Raw genomic sequence first — 19,243 nt, forward strand, 5'->3', positions numbered from 1 at the left:
GCGTGGCCCTTTGTACAACACCAGCTTGTGCACTTATTCAGTGAACCAACAGGGAAATTATATTTCTATGCTTTGCTGTTTAGCTTGCTGCAGAGGGTTGATGCTTTGCACAGCAGGAAATAGATGACTGGGTCAAGGCAAACATTAAATGTACACAGTAGCTGTGTGGCCTCCTTTGCATAATGCAGTGGGTTGTATGTTGCAGAGCAATTCTCATTGACTCAGCTGATATCATAGGGGAGTCGGATAAATTGATATGGTACAAAGCAGACAATATCAGCATCTATCCTGTCAAGCCCCCTCAGAATCTTATATTTCAGTAAGATCACCTCTCATTCTTCTAAACTCCAATGGATACAGGCCCAACCTGCTCAACCATTCCTCATAAAATAACCCCTTCATCCCAGGAATCAGCATAGTGAACCATCTTTGAGCTCCTTCCAATGCAAGTATATCTGTCCTTAAATAATCTGTGTGCAAAACTTTAGGTGCAGTCTCAGCGATGTCGTGTGCAGTTGTAGCAAGACTTCCCTACTTTTATTCCCCTTGCAATAAATGCCAGATATAATGATTGTTTCGGCAATGTACATTTCAGGCAATGTCCCCTGATATTGTACAAGGCAATTGGAATATGTCAAAAGTATGGGCTGTGTAAAATAAAGTCCATCAAATGTTTTTGCAGATCTTGTAAAGAAACCTCCTGTAAATTAGACTTTTGTTACAGCCAGAGTATTTGCACATTGTTGTGACTTCTGCTGAAGCATATTGTGTAGATTTGCCAAATTGTCAGTGACTTAAATTATAGGAATGTCAATTGTTAGCAATTCTTGCTTGGAAAAGGAGAAAACTAAATAATTCCCACTACATAAGGCTTCTTAAATACTGGGTCTATTTGTATGGTGACTTGCAAAGTAATGCATCATTATTATGGGATCTTAATGTGTATAAATGTTGGCTGATCTAACAGTAAATTCTCTTCCACTGATTCCATTGTCTATGAAGCTCTTTGCGACGTTTCTGATATGTGATGCAAGTACAAGTCTTTTTCTTTCGGTGCTGAGAGAAACCTCGTTATTCTGTGGGGCCCGAGATCATTACACATTGTTGTTTAATGCCAGAGAGAGCCGGAAAGGTTTATTAAGAATATCTCCATGTTCCAAATCACATTTGAGGCTATATTTGAATCTTTGGGTTCACATAACAAGTTGCCACCTGGAGTTTTTTTGAATTTCAATGTCATTGTACTTCCTTCAATTGGATCCCAGCCTTGCAATCCACTCAGCTACCTAACATTCTGCATAAAGGGGGAATATTGGTTGATTTCAGTGCTGCTGTTCTAGAATCCTACAGAGGACACTGCTCATCATTGATGTAACTAGCAAACTCCAATTTGCCATGGTGATTGCTCAGAAAGTATTTTTTATGTTAACCACTTGTTAAACTTCACATGAGGATCGTGTATCATAAAATATGCACAGAATACCAAAATGTTAACTCTCAAAACCCACTGAAGCGTGTAAACTGGAGGATCTGGAAATATAAACATATCAAATATATTTATCCACTGAGAAGCCGAGGCAAATTATTTATTTCATATAACTGCTAAAAGCATGAACAAATAATGTTGCTGTGGACTGACTTGAATGATGAGTCTAAGAATGGCTAAATGTGCATTCACTCTGCTTCAGGGCCTCCATGCTCTTTCAAAATAGTCATCTGTCTCTTGTTGATAATTCCGCAGAGAAACCCTGATGAATGGGAATTGTGCTTGTACGAGCATTTCAACTCACTGCACCCTTGTCGCTAGTTTATCAATTTTCTCTCTCTTTCATCTGTATATTTTTAAATTCCAAAATATGCTTTATTCATAAAAATCTGTAAAGAAAAAAAAAATACATTACAGAACAGTTCCAAAAAGCACCAAGTCAAACAATACAATGAGTGCAAAGGAGATCAGTTTCCTTCAATACAGGAGTGAGTTGCCTCACAACCCTTCCATTTCATTTCTCATTCCATATATATTTTACAGCAAACAAATATTTTCTGGATACAGTTCGAAGGGTTTTCCATGGATCCAGCCCCTCCGTTCACCTTGGTGGGGGAACCTTACACAGTGGTCATTCCCCATTGAGCCTTTGCTGCGGCTGCCCCAAGCTTTAGTGCGTCCCTCAGCACGTAGTCCTGGACCTTGGAATGTGCCAGTCTGCAACATTCGGTTGTGGACAACTCTTTGCACTGGAAGACCAGCGAGTTTCGGGCAGACCAAAGGGCGTCTTTCACCGAATTGGTAGTCCTCCAGCAGCAGTTGATGTTTCTCTCGGTGTGTGTCCCTGGGAACAGCCCACAGAGCACAGACTCCTGTGTTAGAGCTGCTTGGGATGAACCTCGACAAAAACCACTGCATCTCTTTCCACACCTGTTTTGCAAAGGCACATTCCAGAAAGAGGTGGGCAACCGTCTCTTCCCCACCACAGCCACCTCGAGGCATTGTGTGGAGGATGTGAGACTCCGAGCGTGCAGGAAGGATCTGACGGGAGGGTTCTTCTCACCATCAGCCAAGCTACATCTTGGTGCTTGTTTGAGTGTTCTGGTGATGAGGCATTCTGCCAAATAACTTTGGTAGTCTGCTCGGGGAACCATCCGACAGGATCCACCATCTCCTTTTCCCGTAGGGCCTTGACATTCCGTGCAGACCACTGCCTGATGGATTGGTGGTCAAAGGTGTTTTTCCGCAGAAACTTTTCCACGAAGGATAGGTGGTACGGCACGGTCCAACTGGATGGAGCGTTCCGCGGCAATGTGACCAGACCCATCCTTTGCAACACCGGGGACAGATAGAACTCAGCACGTAGTGACACTTGGTGATTGCGTACTGGGGATCTACGCACAGCTTGATGCAGCCGCACACGAAGGTGGTCATCAGGATGAGGGCGTCGTTGGGTACATTTTTCCCGCCCTTCTCCCAGAGGTTTGAACATCGTGTCCCTCCGGACCCGGTCCATTTTGGATCCCCAAATGAAGTGTAAAATGGCTCGGGTGACCGCCACGGCGCAGGAGTGGGGTATGGGCCAGACCTGAGCCACATACAGCAACAATGCGAGCGCCTCGCATCTGATGACCAGGTTCTTACCCACAATGGAGAGAGATCGCTGCTCCCACATGCTCAGCTTATGATCTATCCTGGCTACTCGCTCCTTCCAGGTTTTGCTGCATGCCCCGGCCTTTCCGAATCATATCTCCAACACCTTCAGGTAGTCTGACCTGGCGGTGAAGTGAACAAAGGATCGGTCAGCCCAGTTCCCAAAGAACATGGCCTTGCTTTTGCCGTGGTTAACTTTGGCTCCCGAGGCCAGTTCGAACTGGTCGCAGATGCTCATCAGTCTGCGAACGGACAGCGGATCCGAGCAGAAGATGGCGACATTATCCGTGTACACAGAGGTTTTAACCTGAGTGCCTCCGCTGCCTGGGATTGTCACCCCTCTTATGCTCGCATCCTTCCTAATAAACTCAGCAAAGGATTCAATACAGCAAACAAACAAGACCGGGGAGGCGGACAGCCCTGTCTGACTCCAGATTGGATCAAGAAACTTTCTGATTCCCACCCATTGATTGAGACTGCGCTACTGATGTTCATGTCGAGCAGTTTGATCCAATTGCAGATTCCCTCCCCAAACCCCATTTTGGAAAGCACGTCCATCATGTAGGTGTGCGATATCCTGTCAAAAGCCTTCTCAGGGTCCAAGCTGATGAGGCAGGTGTCCACCCTCCTGTCCTGTACATAGTCTCGTGCTACTTAGGGATACGATTGCCTATCAGAGATCTTCCTGCCGGGTACAGTGCAGGTCTGGTCAGGGTGAATCACCAACTCCAGAGCAGACTTGACTCATGTGGCTATGACTTTGGACAGAATCTTGTAGTCAACATTAAGCAGTGAGATGGGCTGCCAATTTCTGATTTCCGCCCTCTCCCCCTTCCGCTTGTCGATGAGGGTGATGATGCCTTTCCTCGTGGATTGTGACATGCTGCTGGGCAGGAGCATACTTTTGTATACTTCCAGCCGAGCAGGTCTGGGCCGACCCAGTCCCACAGGGCCAAATACATCGCTTCCGGGAGTTTTACTCGTCTCAAAGGACTTGACTGCCTTTGTCAGCTCATCCAGAGTTAACGGCTTGTCCAGTCTCTCCCTCGTGCTGTCATCTAAGACCTCTGTGATAGATGACAGGAAGGACTGGGAGGTTCTGCTGTCTGTGGGCTTCGCGTCATACAGCCCAGCGTAATAGGATTTTCTGATCCTTAGTATGTCGGACTGCGATGACGTTACCGAGCCATCCTCTTCCCTCAGGCTTCTGATCGCAAAGCGCTCTCTGTGTACCTTTTGGAAGAAGTAACGCGAGCATGTCTCATCCTGCTCAATGGAGCGGACTCTGGACCAGAAGATGATCTTGGAGGCTTCCGTGGCAAAGAGCAAGGCCTGCTGGCTCTTCACCTCATGGAGGTCCTCCTTAACCTCAACCCCCATCGACTGCAGCCGGAGCAGATTTTGCATTCTTTTCTGGAGTCGGGACATTTCCCTCTGTCTCTCTCTCGCCCTCTGAACACCTTTGAAGATAAATAACCTCTTGATGTTGTCCTTGATCGCCTCCCACCAGTGAACTGGAGACTCAGAGGAGTTTTCCAACCTTTGTAATCCCTTTTGAGTTCCTCAATGTGCTCTGGGGTTAACAGTGTAGCATTGAGCTTCCATGTCCCCCTGCCAACCCGCTGGTCGTCCTGTGAGTGACAGTCAGCCAGTAAGAGGCTATGGTCGGAGAAGAACACCGGCTTGACGTCGGTGGATCTGACCGTGACAGCATGGGACACAAACAGGAAGTCAATCCTGGAACGGGCAGACCCATCCGATCTTGACTAGGTGTATCTACGCTGCGCTACGTCTGCAGGTTTGCTGAAGATGTCGTGCAGCTTGGCATCTTTTACTGTTTTTATTAGGAATCTGGACGTAGCGTCCAGCTTGCTGTCGTCACTGCCTGATCGTCCAGCTGCATCGATGATGCAGTTGAAGTCACTGCTGGGATGACCGGCCTGTTCATCACCAGCAGCAGTGTGTCAGCCGCTTGCTGCATTGAACCAAGGCGTACACATTGCTCAACCGGAGCAGAGCATTTTTGTACATGACATCTGCTACGAGGAGGTGACTGCCCACCACCTCCTTAACTTCGGAGATGATGAAGTTACTTTCATCCTGTTTAGTCATTGGAGAATCTTGTGTCCAATACTTACGTGGGGACCTTTTTCCCAGTTTTGCTACCCCCCCCCCCCCCACCATTCTGCCCTCCTTTCAGTCGAGGGGTGTGGAGGCTATTTGTGGCATCTGTGGCTTGCATTAGTGGAGAACTTTGCACAGAGTGGTTATTGAACCTTTATCTTCCTAGTGTTTCGCAGCTCAGCTGTTCACCGTCATTACCAGGAGAGTCGGAGTATTTGCAAAGGCTTTTAAAATGCTCTTAAGAGGAGTTAAATTTAGAAAACCCACAGACCTATCTTTATTTCTTCGTGTTAGAATTTCGTCCTTGCTTCGGACTGACTCTTACCTGGCCTTAATTTGTGCTTTCTCTATTCCTTGACTGAAACTGCAATTCAATTGCCAAACTGCTTTTATTTTTAATGTAAAGAACTGCATCCTAATTTAAAACATTGTTACTCGCTTTTCAATCCACACGAGGACGTTACTCAAACACATAGCTTCACAGGTCCTCAGATTGTGAAACTCCTTGGCTCTGCCATTCTGTCCTTTAAGCTTTGCCTAAACACTGGGTCAGGAGTTGTGATGACGGGTTCTACCCTAAATATTAATGTGTCTTTCTCATTCAAGTGTTGACTGATGTCTATTTTCAGCATTTTGTGTTTTTATTATATTTACTAATTTCTTTCTCCTACTCCTAACCTTGGTCTTGTACTTTTGCAGTTACACAAATCAACATCCCTAGATTTCTCAATTTATAGATAGAAAAAAGATGAAAATGAGAACTTACTTAGGATCAGCTGTAGATCTTGATGTTTCCAGGAAAACTTTCCAAATGATGATCGTTTTGACAATTCTGTCAGCGCACAATCCTGACGCCAAATAAATCCAAAACTGCTGAAGTACAAGTTTAAATAAAAGGAAGGTAGTTAGTTGCACAACCCAAGGCCAATACATACATTTGCTGTTTTGTGGAGTAACTGAAAATGTGTAATCAGATAGCAGTGATAATGATCAAACTGATGTGTTAGGTGTTCATCAGCTGTAGCATCTTTCAGGAAGTTGCTGCTTGCTTCATTATCTTAAATCGGGTGGTTCCTATAACCTACAAGTTGAAAGACTACTCCATTGGTGTTTTAGGCAACCTGGGGCTGTGGTGTTCAGTGTCCGCCAATGCTCTTGGGCCCTTTGCCAATGTTTCCTTTCGATTATGATAAGAACAGGTGTCAAGGATGGCGACTGTAATAGACGGTGGCCCTGGGTAAATGTGGAACTTCCAATGATAATTAAATTTTGGGGATGATCTTCCAAGAGAAAATAATGTAAGTGACAGTTTCTGCTTGTTACGGCCAGGTGAGGAGGGGGGTCACAAGACCCCCTGCTTGCCCTTCCTCCTCTTTGACTGCAGCAGCATTTATTCCTTTTTGAAAATTGGAGGTGCTTACCACTTCAGTGAGAGTTTTACCTTTTACCTTTGTCGTAATCATAACAGAACCAATCAGGCAGGTTTTCTTGAGATTTAAGAAGAAAAATGTTGAGCTTATTGTACTTAATCTAAACCCAATCTTAAAAAAATAAAAGTGTGCTACACACACACACACACACACACATACACACACACACATACACATACACACACACACATACACACACACACATACACACACATACATACACACACATACACACACATACACACACATACATACACACACATACACACACATACACACACATACACATACACACACATACACACACACACACATACACACACACACACATACACACACACACACATACACACACACATACACACACACACATACACACACATACACACATACACACACATACACACATACACACACATACACACATACACACACATACACACATACACACACATACACACATACACACACACACACACATACACACACACACACACACACACACATACACACATACACACATACACACATACACACATACACACATACACACATACACACGAAAATCACACACTCAAATCGATTATAGAGTGATGAGGAATAGATTTGTGGTTGGATTAGAGTCCAGATCAAATAAATATTAATCCACAGTCTGTGGAGTTGGGTGATTCTGTTGTCTTCCGGCTGAGGAGGTGATCCTGAAGTTCTGGATTAGTAGTTGTTCTTGGAGGCAAGACTGTAGCAGAGGGCTTCCTTCTCGCCGTCTTTATCTTGAATCCAGTAGCTGGCAGCTCGGCTTCGCATGCCCCGCCAGACTTTCTAGAGAGAGAGACAGCCATTCTGGCTTCTGCACAGTTTGAGTTGCTGGCTTCTGTGCCTTGCCCAAGGGAAACTCCCAGCTTTCACAGAGATGGACAGATGGTCACATGACTGCCTCAGCGTATTCTCTGGTACCTTCTGAGATTTAAGTTTAGGAATTTCAGTCTCTCAGGGTCAGGATGTCGATGTTTACACCTGGAGATGTTTGGCCTTTCAAAGTTAATGTCTTTGAATGTCTTGCTAATGAAAGCAATTTCAAGTAGTTCAATTAGTAGAGCATTGTTTGGGTACAGGCTGATCAGACATGCCTCCACTTTGATGCTTTGGAATATGCAAGGTGTTCAAGTGCAAATGGTAGTGGCCATTTTTAGCTGTGGCTAAGTCTTAATAAAAGCTGTCTGTAATAGTCCAGCTTTCCTTTTTTTTAAGTTTAATGTAAGTTTCCAACCAATGAATTAAAAATCCTCATTGGGCATAGGATGCTTTCTTGACACTCTAAATTTTTTTCTTTGCACTTTCTCTTAGTGGCAAATTTCAGTGACTAGAATGAGGTCTAGGAGCAAGCCCTCGTTTAGAATGAAAGAAAGAGCGTGCATTTACATAGCAGCACTCCCTCTACTGGCACTGGAGCGTCTCCCTGGATATTGTTTTACTCAAGTCTCTGGAGTGGAACTTGAACCCACAACCGTCTGTCTGAGGCGACGGGTTAGCAATGGGAACACTTGAGAGAGATGAAGGGGAGAAAAATACCTCAAATAGGGTAATATTGTCCTCCTCTTTAGTACATGTAGAGAAAGAAATTGGAACAAGAAAAGATTTCATCCATTAATCTAGGCAGCGTAGATTGTTTCTGAATGAAGGTGCAAGGCTTGGTGTAGGAAGTGACTTTTTTGGTAATGGATAATAGGAAAGCTGTCAAAAAGATGGAATAGTGGAGAGGCAAGAAATGGTAATTACCACCTACTGTTGACCAACATTTTTTGTTCATTCACGGGATGTGGGCAATGCTGGTAAATCAATTTAGAGCATCCTCTGACCCCAGGAATCAGTCTTGTGTAATACGAACTTTGGTCCAGAATTTCCTGAAGCATCGTAACTGACAAGTTACACTGAAATATACACCAGTCTTCTCATCAGCGAGTTGTGCCAATATTTCCTGAGATTTTCAATAGCCTGAGCTGGAATGAATGAAACGGTGTTAAGCAAGTGGAAATCAGCGTTAACAGTCGCCTGAGAAAGCACCAAACTTGCAACATATTCCTCCTTCAAGTCCCTGATGTAAATTAAACTTTGAAGCAAGCAAACCATCATGTGTGCACCTTAGGCACTGAAAGTTAAAGAAAATGCAATTAGGGAAGAGTTTTGAATACAATTCATTCTTATGCAATAAGATGCATTTAAAGATATAGAAAGTATATTCAGTCTCAATGAGGAGAATTAAAAAAAAAATCTCTGAAGATAACATCCGAAAACACCAAAAATATGATTGAGTTTGATTGCACCTAACATTTTGGGCGTAGATTTGCAGCCCATTCAGAACAAATGTTAATGCAGGAAATTTACACGGGCTGCACTTTTGCTTGGCAGGTGAAGCTGTGCTAATGAACGGCAGAGGGTTTCAGGGGAGGCTTTTCAGAATCAGTGCAAAAGATCAAAGAAATTTAAATGTTATTCTGGATATGTCTGGGAAGGACACTTTGCTCATGTTATCCGTTGTGAACAACTAAGAAAAAAATATTCAGAATATTTACTACCATCTTGTTATGGCAAGGAGAGGAGGGGGGCGGTGGGTGGTCTCGGGCTCCTCTCTTTCCCTTCTTATTTGACCACAACAGGGTTTATTCCTTTTAAACAGTGGTTGTGCTTACCACCTACGTGAGTGTTTACCTTTTTCCTTTACTGTGATTGCGAAAGAACCATTTGGGCAGGTTTTCTTGAGTTTAAACAAAAACATTTTTTTTATTGTACTTGAACCCGATTTTAAGAAATACTAAAAATACACTACACATTCACATGGGAATCACTTACGCAATTAGATCACAGGAGGTAAAAATAGATTTGATGGTTGGATTAAAGGCCAGAACAAATGGAACTTAAATACAGAGTGTAAATCCAGTAGTCATCGGCTGAAGCTGTATTCTTGAAGTCCTTGCTGGTTGGCTTGCTTTGCACAGGGTTTTCCTGAAGGCAGAATCTGTGGTTGGCTCTCTTCCCCTGGTTGCTGGCTGTAGCAGACTGTAGGCTTAGAGGATCCCCCAATCGCAGACGGTTTTCACTTGATGCTTTCTGGGGAGAGAAGAGAGGGAGATACAGGAGAGCAGCAGCCTTCTGTGCTGCTGTACACTCAGTTACTGCTTGTCTGTCTATCAAAACTTGTTATTTAGCGATAACATGCGGTGATATGGTTCTTAATCTTCTTTTGTTTCTAATGAAGTTTTTCTGGAAACTTCTAATACAATTCAAGGTTCTCCATGCCCCAGCGTGTCCATTCATACTTGGAAGGGATTGTCTCTTTCAAAGTCAATGGGAGGGGATGGCCTTGACTGTCATGCTAATGAAGCCATCTAGGTAATTCAGTCACTTAGAGCAAGCCATTCTCCTGGCTGGGCTCTTGTTGAGACTTTTTGTCTCCAGTCTGATCTCCCGGTATTTCAGATGTAAATAGCAGTGGCCATCTTGCCTGCTAGTTTTTAAAAGTTACTTGTAGGGTTTTTTTCCATTAAAAGTGTAAAGTAAGTTTCCAACCGAAGAAATTAATATTTCCCATTTGACATGTAGGGTTTTCCTGATAATCTTCTCTGACAGAATTTCTTAGTGTTATATTTTGACTCTCTAGCTGTACTTCTATTTCCCAAGGTCTCTGTTTGCTCCTCGATCACCATTGTAATGCTTCAGCACTGTGGAGATCTCCAATGGTGACAAAGTCCTACAGGGACGCTCCGAAATATAGAAAACGTAGAAAGAGTTACTGAAGGAGGCCATGCCCGCAAACGAGAGCTACCCAGTCTATGCCCACCTTTCAGCGTTTGGTTCATAGCCCTGTAGGTTATAGCACCTCAAGTGCATATCCAAGTGCTTTTTAATTGTGTTGAGGGGTTCTGCTTCGACCACCCTTTCAGGCAGTGTAAGATATGATCATGTGTCACAAATTACCAAAAAAGGGCTGAGGAGCCATAAACAATTTTATTAAGGAGCAACAGTACAGACGCAACACATAATCAGAATAGATATAGTAAACGTGTGACCCATAACAGGTGAGAATGGTTTACCGGCTCTCGATTGGACTGATGGATGACGTGGCTGAACTGTTTGATCCTTGTAGCCTATGGTAATGATCTCTTTTTAGTTTTCTCAATAGCTGACCAAGGTATTAAGCAGAAGCTGGTATGGATCCACCTCAGGGAGCTGTCCTCCATCTGTATTTTTTTCCTTTTCATCTGCACCTTATTTTAGGACCAGTGGATACATCATATCAATCATTCGTTTAATGACTTTTACCCATTCGATTATCCAATTATTGGGGAATCGATACCCGAGATGGATCTTTTCTCACCTAGGCTGCAGCCCCGTGAGATCATTCCTTCACTTATCTCTTGTATGGATGTCTTGTTACTCTCCACAGATAGTTTGTTTCGATGTCTGGATAATGAGGCTGCTTTCCTAACCTCGGGCCCAGGTCTACCTGCACAAAAACCTGTTTCTGCATTCTGTCCTTGGCCACATTACAGGCTCTTCTGAAAAACCTCATCATGATTAATAATAAAAGCAAAATACTGCAGATGCTGGAAATCTGAAATAAAAACAAATGCTGGAAATACTCAGCGGGTCTGGCAGCATTTGTGGAGAGAGAAGCAGAGTTAATGTTTCAGGTCAGTGACCCTTCATCAGAACTGGCAGAGCCAGAAATGTAATAGGTTTTAAGCAAGTAAAGTGGGGGTGGGGCAAAAGATAACAAAAGAGAAGATGCTGATAGGAAAAGGTCACAGAGAATAACTGACCAGAAGGTCATGGAGCAAAGGCAAACAGTATGTTAATGGTGTGGTGAAAAACAAAGCTTTGGTACAGAGCGGGTGTTAATTGACAGAAAATTGAACAGCCCTGGCCGCAAGCACAAACATGAAAAAAAAAAGTGGGTAGGCACAGTAGAAACAAACTAAATGAATTGAAATAACACAAAAAAGAAAAAAATAACTAAAAATAAAAAGGGGGGTCCTGTCAATGCTGTGAAATTATTGAACTCAGTGTTCAGTCCGGCAGGCTGTAACGTGCCTAATCGGTAAATCAGATGCTGTTCCTCGAGCTTGCATTGGTGTTCACTGGAACACTGCAGCAATCCCAGGATAGGGCTGTGGGCATGAGAGCGGGGTGTTGGGGGGGCGGGGGGGTGGGGAGTGTTGATATGGCCAGCAACTGGAAGCTCGGGGTCATGCTTTCGGACTGAGTGGAGGTGTTCCGCAAAGCGGTCACCCAGTCTGCGTTTGGTCTCCCCACGTTAACTCTGCTTCTGTCTCCACAGATGCTGCCAGAGCTGCTGAGTATTTCCAGCATTTCTTGTTTTTATCTCATCATGATTAAGATTGTTTTGTGTGTGCACAGGCAGACTGCTAAGATATTTCCTTTAGCTAGCTTACAATTCTATAACAGCATGATTATTTGCAGTTCTGTAACACTATTATTTCTTAGACAGTGAGTTCCAGACTCTCACCACCCTCCTCAGCTCCCTTCAATGCCTGCACCAGTCTTGGCCGCAAATGACAGCAGATGAAAGTAACATCCCTGGTGGTATAGGGTGCCCACTTGTGAGGGACTGGAATTAACAGGTTGCCAATGGAACTGTCAACGTTCAATTTTATGTGAGCTGTTTGGAAATTGTCCAATTTAGGTTTTCACAATCTTGTACCAACATGTGAAGCTCTCTCTCTTCCAATGTATGGATGTCAGGCCAGAGAAGGAGATTAACACTGTATACATGAACAAAGTTTTCAACAACTGTCCGAATTGTATCACTCAGAGGGAGATTTTAAATTTCTGATGTCCTGGAACTGGTAAATACCCGGAAAAATGTATTAGCTGGGGAATTTAATATATGCTTGTCTAGGATCAGATACTCATTACACAGTAGGGATAGCTGGCTTGGAGCTGACATCTGTTATTGTCTTAGCTTAGACTTCAATCTTGTTGATTCTCAGCATTGTGACAAATGACTACAGGTGACAGCTGGTTGAATTGGAATCATCATTTCAGGAATGGAGTCCATCGGGGTTGAGATGAGAGAGTACGACAATCAGATCCAGCACTTGTCATAAAAGTATCTCCTATTTTTATTTATATACAATCTGCCTCTCTTTACAGTTACAGAATAGGAACAAAACTTATTATGGAATGGAGAGAAAGTGCTGAGACTATTTTAATGAAGCTTTGTTTGAAGGGCTGCAGCAGCTGTTGGTTAATTGGTTCAAGTGGTCCTTCATGTGTATGTATAGGCTGTGAGACTCCACAGCCTTGATCGTCTGGACCATACATGTGTTTTCCAGCAGGGCTTGCTGGACAGCAATTGATAACTGAATACTTTTTTTCTCTTTCCTGGCCCACGGACTGTAACTTCTTTGGTAAGATCAATTAATTTAACAAATACTGAGCATTGAATCTACCATCTTCTGGATCTTTATAGCTCACACACATCGCCTGGTACATTTACTTGATTAAACTGAGGCCTCGTCTGCCCTCCCAGGTGGACTTAAAAAGATTCCATGGCTACTATTCCGAAGAGGAGCTGAGGAGCTCTCCCCGGTGTCCTTGGGGGTCGATATTAATTTCATCACTGTCAGTCGTAGCTCAGTTGGTAGCACTCTCACCTCCTGGATCATGCTGTTGTGGGTTCGGTTCCTACTCCAAAACTTGAGCAAAAAATTAAGGCTGACCTAATGTAGTACTGAGGGAGTCCTGCACTGTTGGAGGTGCTGTCTTTCAGATGAAACCTTAATCTGAGGCCCCATCTGTCCCCTCAGGTGGATGTATGAAATCCCATGGCACTATTTTGAAGAAGATCAGGGGAGTTATCCCGAGTGCCCTGACCAATATTTATCCCTCAATCCACAGCACAAAAGATAATTATCTGGACATTATCACTGTTGTTTGTGGGAGCTTGCTGTGTGCAAATTAGCTGCTGTTTCCTGCATTACAACAGTGACTACAGTTCAAAAGTGCTTCATTGGCTGTAAAGTGATCAGGGTGTCCTGTGGTCATGAAAGGCACTACAGAAATGCGAGTGTTTTTTACTTACTGTGCTATTCTGTTTCCTCACTATATAGGCTTTTGCAATCAGGTTTTACCTCTGTACAATCTTCAGTCACAAAATTAAAATGAGTTTTCATTTTGTAATTTCCCCCTGAATCCAGTTGGAGTTGTGAATTTAGAGCAGTGAGAGATAGTGTGTATTAATGCATATCTTATTGCAGCAATGGATAATTAATTGCATGTTCTTTATATGACTCCAAGATATGTTTCTAGAGTGGAATCAATGGAAGGATCAGACTCTAAGCAAAAGAATCAAACTGACTGTGAGCCTGCAAACTAGCTCTGATCAGTTATGAAATGGATAGAAAGAATACTGCATGAGCCCATTTTGCAGTGCTTATATTAATTTGTTAATATTCTATGGAGAATGTTGGATTCAGAATTGGATGCTTACAGCATGTGGTCCCATGAATGTCTCCTGCTGAAGCTCATTTAACCTGGCATCTTTATCATTTATTCTAGATTTATGGATATCTCTGCAGGGAGTAGGCAATTTAGCCCATCAAACCAGTGCGAGCCCTTCAATGGAAGCTTCCTACTGTAATCCCATTTTCCTGCCTGGTCCCCATGTTCTTTTATATTTTTCTCTTTTAATGACATGTTGGTTCACATTATAATGTGGAGAGGCAAAGCTGTCATTGGAACTTGGCATTTTTCTTCTGCTCCACATAGCATGACTGGGTTGGGTAGTCCTAGTCGGATAAGATGTGTAAAGCTCTGTTGAACTGAAATATCATAGTTGTTTAAATGCCAGCAGTATCTCTGGCATGCCTGAAAGAGATGCTGAGATTCTGGTTGTGGTAGACACTGAGCTGACCAATAGAGAAAAAAATTAATGAACAGAAACTAAGTACTGCAGATGCAGAAGGTACGAAACTAAATCAGAAAATCCTGAAAACGCACAGCAGGCCTGACATTATCGGACAGAACTGAGGAAGTGTTCAATACCCAATGAGCAACTTGCGTGATCTCAACAAATACTGTCTGACCTGTTCTATATGTAAAGTGTGTTCTAATAACCCTGAGTGGAAAAATTCTTCTAAATTCCCAGTTCATTCTTCTAGTCATAATCCTGAATTTATGTCCTATTGTTATCCCTTTGGCAAAGAGTTGGAACAATCTAACACTATTTACCTTCTCAAAACTCCAGACTTGTAAAAGAGCCCAACCCCGTTAACATGTGTTGTAATGAAAAAGTCTATTGTTTTGAATCTTAATGTAAGTGAATCTTTGCTGGACTTTTTCCATGACTCTAATGATCTTATAATTGAATGCCCAAATTTGCATGCAGAGCATGTTGCCTAACCAATGTCTTCAAATTTATTTTTAAGGACCTTGTATTAACATTTATAATCTCATTTACTTTCTTGGGAACATAGGAGCAGGTATAGTACATTCAGCCCATCGAGCCTGCCCTGCCATGGCTGATCATCCACTTCATTGCCTTTTTCCCACACTATACCCATATCCCTTTATGTCATTGGTATTTAGAAATCTGTCAATCTCTGCTTTAAACATACTGAATGACTGAGCTTCCACAGCCCTCTGGGGTAGAGAATTCCAAAGATTCACAGCCCTCTGAGTAAAGAAATTTCTCCTCATCTCTGTCCTAAGTGGCTTCTGCCTTATTTTGAAATTGTGTCCCCTGGTTCTAGACTCCCCAACCAGGCGAAACATCTTAGCTGCATCTACCCTGTCTATCCCTTTAAGTATTTTGTAGGTTTTAATGCCATCACCTCTCTCTTTTGAATTGAGAGTAGAGATAAGTGTTTATGAATACATATTTTTTGCAGCAATGGGTAATCAATTGCATGTTCTTTTTATGATTCCAAGACATTTTTCTAGAATGGAATCAGTTGAATAGTCAGACTCTAAAATAATCAAATAAAAGCAAAATACTGCGGATGCTGGAAATCTGAAACAAAAACAAGAAATGCTGGAATCACTCAGCAGGTCTGGCAGCATCTGTGGAAAGAGAAGCAGAGTTAACGTTTCGGGTCAGTGACCCTTCTTCGAAGGAGGGTCACTGACCCGAAACGTTAACTCTGCTTCTCTTTCCACAGATGCTGCCAGACCTGCTGAGTGATTCCAGCATTTCTTGTTTTTGTTTCTAAAATAATCAAACTGACTGTAAGCCTGCAAAGTAGCTCTGATCAGTTATAAAATGGATAGAAAGAGTTTTGTATCAGCCCATTTTACAGTGCTTATACACACACCCATCCTGACTTGGAACTAAATCACCGTTCCTTTGCTGTCGCTGGGTCAAAATCCTGGAACTCCCTTCCTAACAGCACTGTGGGTAGACCTACCCCAAATGGACTGCAGCGGTTCAAGAAGGCAGCTCACCACCACCTTCTCAAGGGCAATTGGAGATTGGCGATGAATGCTGGTCTAGCCAGCGACACCCACATAAGAACATAAATAGGAGCAGGAGTAGGCCATTCAGCCCCTCAAGCCTGCCCCACCATTCAATAAGATCATAGCTAATCTGTCCCAGGCCTCAATTCCTCTTTCAGGCCAGCTCCGCATAACCTTCGACTCCCCAAGATTTCAAAAATCGATCTACCTCCTCCTTAAAGACATTTAGTGATCTAGCCTCCACAACACTGAGGTAGAGAATTCCAGAGATTCACCACCCTCTGAGAGAAGAAATTCCTTTGCATCTCAGTTTTAAATTTGTGCCCCCTTATTCTGTAACTATGTCCCATAGTTTGAGATTCCCCCACTAGTGTAAACATCTCAACAACTACCCTGTCAAGCCCCCTTAAAATCTTGTGTTTCAATAAGATCACCTCTCATTCTTCTAAACTCCAATGAATAAAGGCCTAACCTGTTTATCCATTCTTGATAAGACACCAGGGATCAGCCTAGTGAACCTTTTCTGAATTGCCTCCAATGCTAGTATATCCTTCCTTAAATACAGGGACCAAAACTGTACGCAGTACTCCAGGTGGATTTCACCAACACCCTGTACAGTTGTAACAAGACTTCCCTATTTTTAAACTCTAACCCTCTAGCAATAAAGGCCAAAATTGCATTTGCCTTCCTAATTACTTGCTGCACCTGCATGCTAACTTTTTGTGTTTCATGTACAAGAATATTCAGATCCCTCTGTACTGCAGTATTTTGTAGTCTTTCTCCGTCTAAATAATAATCTGCCTTTTTATTCTTCCTACCAAAGTGGATGACCTCACACTTTCCCACATTGAACACTATCTGCCAAGTTTTTGCCCACTCACTTAACCTATCTATATCCCTTTGCAGATTCCTTTGTGTCTTCATCACGACATGCCTTCCCACCTAAAACCCTTCCTCTAAGTCATTAATATAGATAGTAACTAGTTGAGGCCCTAGGACCGATCCTTGTGGTACCCCACTATTTATGGCTTTCCAACCTGAAAAAGACCCATTGATCCCGACTCTCTGCCTTCTGTGTGTTAGCCAATCCTCAATCCACACCAATACATTACCCCCAATACCCTGAGCTCCTAGTTTGTGCAATAACCTTTTCTGTGGCACCTTATCGAACGCCTTCTGAAAATCCAGATACACTACATCTTCTGGTTCCTCTTCATCCACTCTGCTTGTTATATCCTCAAAGAACTCTAACAAATTTGTCAAACATGATTTCCCTTTCATAAAACCCTAGTGACTGTGTTTGATTGCATTATGTTCTCCTAAATGTCCTGCTATTTCTTTCTTAATAATGAACTCTAGCATTATCCCAATGACAGATGTTAAGTTAACTGGTCTATAGTTTCCTGCTTTCTGTCTCCCTCCTTTCTTGAATAAGGGCGTCACATTAGCGGTTTTCCAATCTGCTGGTACCCAACCAGAATCCAGTGAGTTTTGGTATATTATGACCAATGCCTCCACTATCTCTGCAGCCACTTTTAAAACCCTTGGATGCAGGCCATCAGGTCCTGGCGACTTGTCTGCCTTTAGTCCCATCAGTTTGTCCAGCACCTTTTCCCTCGTGATAAAGATTGTTACAAGTTCCTCTCTCCCATTTTCACCTTGTTCATCTAGTATTGTTGGGATGTTTATAGTGTCCTCCACCGTGAACACCGATACAAAATATTGGTTTAAATTATCTGCCATTTCGCTGTTCCCTGTTATTAATTCCCCAGTCTCATCCTCTAAGAGTCCCACACTTACTTTAGCTACTCTCTCCCTTTTTATATACTCGTCTTAACTCTTACTGTTTGTTTTTATATTTCTTGCCAATTTACTCTCAATCAATTTTCTCCCACTTTTAGTTTTTTAGTCATCTGCTGCTGGTTTCTAAAAAAAAAAAAATCCCAATCCTCTGGCCTGCCACTAGTTTTGACCGCTTTGTATGCCTTTGTTTTTGATTTGATACTCTCCTTAACTTCCTTTGTTATCCACGGGTGGTTCATCATTCTCTTCAAGTCCTTCCTTTTGACCAGAATAAATGTTTGCTGAGTGTTATGAAATATCTGCTTGGATGTCGGTCACTGCCCATCTACCAACTTCGCCTGTAGTCTAGTTTCCCAACCCGTTTTAGACAACTCTTTCTTCATACCTCTGTAATTGTCCTTGTTTACGTTGAAGACACTGCTTTGAGACCCGAGTTGCTCACTCTCAAACTTAATTTGAAATTCTACCATGTTATGATCGCTTCCCCCTAGAGGATCCTTAACTACGAGATCTCCTATTAATCCCACCTCATTATACATTACCAAGTCGAAAATTGCCTGTTCTTGGGTAGGTTCTGCAGTGTATTGTTCTAAGAAACAATCCTTGATGCACTCTACAAATTTGACTTCCATGTTACCCTTGCCAATTTGATTTCTCCAGTCTATATGCAGATTAAAATCACCCATGATAATTGCAGTGCCTTTCTTACACGCCTCCCTTATTTCCCGATTTAATATTTTGTCCTACAGAGAGGCAGCTCCTCGGGGGCCTATTGACCACTCCCACCCGTGATTTCTTTCCCTTGCTATTCCTTATTTCCACCCAAACTGATTCTCCATCGCAATCTATTATACCTATGTCATTACTCACAACTGCACTGATCCCTTCCTTTAATAACAAAGCTACCCCACCTCCTTTTCCTTTCTGCCTATACTTCTGGAACGTCGAATATCCTTGAACATTGAGATTCCAGTCCTGGTCATCCTGCAACCACGTCTCTGTGATAGCTATCAAATTAGATTAATTTATTTCTATCTGTGCCGTCAGCTCATCTATCTTGTTACAAATGCTGTGTGCATTCAGATAAAGAGCCTTAAGCTTTGACTTTTTACCTACTCTGATTCTCATTTCTGCTGTACTCTTATGCTTGTATTCTCTATCCCTTCCTGTCACACTCTGATTAATGTATGCCCCTTCATCACCCTACACCTCTGCTCTCTCGTTACTTTTCAACTTTTTAAACTTCCTTCAGTTGAACCCTCCCCCCCTCCCA

General features: G+C 42.8%; 1 protein-coding gene across 8 annotated transcripts in view; it reads left to right on the forward strand.

Moving 5' to 3' along the window:
- The window catches only part of LOC137375437 (mediator of RNA polymerase II transcription subunit 12-like protein), a 604,549-nt gene that overhangs the window by 286,812 nt on the left and 298,494 nt on the right, over positions 1-19,243 (forward strand). The gene's annotated exons all lie outside the window — the stretch shown is intronic.

Source organism: Heterodontus francisci, chromosome 11 (assembly GCF_036365525.1).
Source record: "Heterodontus francisci isolate sHetFra1 chromosome 11, sHetFra1.hap1, whole genome shotgun sequence".
NCBI lineage: Eukaryota > Metazoa > Chordata > Chondrichthyes > Heterodontiformes > Heterodontidae > Heterodontus > Heterodontus francisci.